Here is a 3,305-nt window from a genome sequence, read left to right as displayed (position 1 = left end):
ACTCTTTATGGCAGCTAAACCCGAATTAAATTGCTTATACGATTATATTTATGGCAGCTTAATTTGTATGTACATACTAGAGGTATACGCCGCCGAGCCACGCCGCCGCCGCCGATTTTTGTCATTCCTCACGCGCCGCCGCCGAGTTACGAATATCGGCGCGGCGGCGGCGGCGTTCGGCGCCTAATGAATTTTGTACAAAATCCTCATGATTTATGTACATTGAATACATCGTTTGAAGGAACTAAATACTACTTGTATAAAACACAATTTTATGAAATGAAAATTACATTTTTAAATTATTATTTTTTGCTAATTTGGGCCACTGGACAAGAATATGATCTCCTTTATTTTTCCAAAAATAGCGTAACTCAGAAAAAACATAGGTAACATATTTTGCGACGAAAGCGTTTATTACAGTTAAATTAGGGTCGAATACTGGTAATCTAACTATTTTTTCCCCAGTAGACAACTCTTTTCAATAATACAACAATACTACTTTTTTATACACCTACTACAACAACAAGAAAGTTATAACACATCAAAAACTTTAACGCCAATATCTCAGAAAGCAGTTATAATAGAAGCGGCCTCTTTGCATCTAACTCCTCAATTATTGGCTTCATATTTTAGTAGACATTTTAACCATCTATAAGCCATTTTTTTCAACAGTTGGTCAAAAAGGCCCGTTCTGGTCTGAGTTGATGGGTTAAACTCTTTGAAAAAAGTAGACCAACCTTGTTTTCAATCTATAATCCGCAAAAAATCGTAAGAACTCCGTAATTTAACATAACGGTTGATAAGATTATTGCAAGAATTTATTGAGAGCGACATTAATTACCCCAATAACTAAACTTTTAAACTTTTCTTATTTCTTTAAATTTAAATAGTACATACGGATCTGTAGAGAACATAGAGATATGTGTGTGTATGTACATATGTATATACGTCAAACCTTCTTCTGTTCGCCCATCAATCAGCGCCAGACACTCAACATTTTAATGCAAGTAGGAAGTAACAATATTTAAATTTAAAACTATTTCAATAATGAAATAAATAGAATTATAATAATAGAACAATTGGCATGGCGAATGCCTAACGCTGACGAGTTGAAATGATATGATTAGAAGCCTCATGGCTCTTTGAAATCTACCTTATGAGCAATAGCGCCGGCGTTTCCACACGCGCCGGTGTCGCCGCCGCCGCCGAATATTTTTGAAGTTGACCACGCCGCCGCCGCAAAGCCTGTCGGCGTAAACCTCTAGTACATACATACATGTGTACATATGTACATATGTATCAGGGTTGTTGCGAATATTCGCATTCGCATTCGCAACTGCGGAGCTTTCGCATTAATTTTAACATTCGCATTCGCCTTCGCGGAGCTTTTTATACCTTTCATGAGCATGAAATGGTATTTTAACTTTGGTCCGATGTTTGTAAGTACCAGAACAAAAAGAGATAGACCCATGAAAACGTATACTTATATGATCAGAACGTCGAACTGAGTTGATTTAGCCATGTCCGTCTGTCCGTCTGTCTGTCTGTTTGTATGCAATCTAGTCTCTCAGTTTTCGAGATATCCGGATGAGATGGTAGGTGAGTTTTTATAATGTATTAATCATTTGTCGGAACCGGAAGAATCGGACCACTATAACATATAGCTCCCATACAACTGATTGTTCAGATAGATTGGTGTCATATAAAGTATATCTTCCATACCTCTGATTGTTTAGATGCGATTTTTTATATAAGTATGTAACTCCTTATCGATGTATGCAGATGTATTCAAAAGCAGTAATCTGTCAAAGTAAAATTTGCAGATGTTCATGAAAGGTATGAAGCCTTCGGCATAGCCGAAGACAGCGCTGCTCTTAATTGTTTATTTTAATTTTGTGATAATTTTTAAAATTTGCACGCAGTGAAATAAAAATCAAATGGAATGTGAAAATGGAAAGTTGAAAATTACTAGCTTTTCCATTTTTTATTTACCTAAATCACATAATTTACTCACCTAAATTAATTCTTAAAAATACTTAACATCCGCATTCGCAACCGCGGATGTCTAAAATTCCACATTCGAAACATCCCTAGCATGGTACGTACATACTTGTGTTTGCTCACTCATTGAGAAAGTGCTTAGAATTGCCATCTAATTTAGCATATCTAAGAAATTTACCCAAACATATTTATTATTGAGTGCATTCTACTTGCTTACGCCATATTAATATTTGCATTCATACATATGTACGAATATAAATCAACATGAAGTTTATGGAACTGATATATCACATGCCCTAATCAAATACAATGCAGTATCAAACTAGGCATCCGCAAAATGAGTAAAAGAAATCAAACATAACTGAACTTAATAGTATTAGCACGACCGACTTGTATACGATATTTTTTATTTTTCACAAATACAAACCAATAAACTACACCAAGAATTTCTAGCAGGCAAATTCCATACGCTTAAAAGGTCGATTTTAGCGACGCTAATTTTTCGCGCTCCACAAACCAAACTAACCGGCACGCTTTCTCAGCGACTACTAAACGTTGAATACTTATTTAAATACTTTTTGTTATTTGTTTCGAAGAGCGTGCGAGAGCTGATAATAATTTGATAACTTTGATATGTAGATGAACCAATCGGAAAAACATAGCACTATGTTTAGTTTCAATTTCAAGCCAGTGATCGGACTTCTACCACATTGTGGTAGATATGCCCCTATTTTGACTATCTACCACATCAGACATTGGCAAAGGGTGCTGTTTTTGTGACTTTAAGCCTACTCACGTTAAAAACGGAGGATGAACGAACACCACCGCAAAGCGTGCTGTCTTGCAAATACAGCCACCACAAGTGAACGATGCTTATAACAGCTCATGATTCAATAATACAAGGTTAGATAATTATTGACAGCTGCGGTTTGACACTCCCTTACAAAAGGTTGCATTTACGAAGGACAGAGAAAGGGCAAGAATGCAATCCCTTGTTTCGAAAATGGTAGTAGAAAAGTACGCAAAGTAGGCAATTAGTAGTGAAATTCCTTTTTTAAATTCTAATGTATTTGCAGGAAATCTGACATTTTAAACGAAATGTTGAACGTAATATTGATATATCTACGTGAATTACGTAATTTATATGCTATTTAGCCGTAGAAAAACTGCAAAATGACTCAAAATTAAGATAAGACTACTATGAGATTGATGTAAACATCCAATGCTTAGGTTTTCATCAGTTAAATATGCTTCATATGCATATACAAATAAACATATTGCACAAAAGCTTATACTTTTATTTC

General features: G+C 35.4%; 1 protein-coding gene across 1 annotated transcript in view; it reads right to left on the bottom strand.

Annotated features, from left to right (window-relative positions):
• LOC108373345 (probable low-specificity L-threonine aldolase 2) overlaps positions 1–2,547 on the bottom strand; it is a 15,740-nt gene extending 13,193 nt beyond the window's left edge. The window contains exon 1 of the mRNA XM_017629221.1: positions 2,429–2,547. The gene's annotated coding sequence lies outside the window, so the exon portion shown is untranslated. The remainder of the gene's footprint in view (positions 1–2,428) is intronic.
• Between the last annotated feature and the right edge of the window lie 758 nt (positions 2,548–3,305).

This window comes from Rhagoletis zephyria, unplaced genomic scaffold, assembly GCF_001687245.7.
Source record: "Rhagoletis zephyria isolate East Lansing unplaced genomic scaffold, Rhagoletis_zephyria_1.1 Rzeph_scaffold_06619, whole genome shotgun sequence".
In the NCBI taxonomy this organism is placed as follows: Eukaryota; Metazoa; Arthropoda; class Insecta; order Diptera; family Tephritidae; genus Rhagoletis; species Rhagoletis zephyria.
Note: the sequence above shows the minus strand (reverse complement) of the source record. Positions and strands in the feature narration are given on the sequence as shown.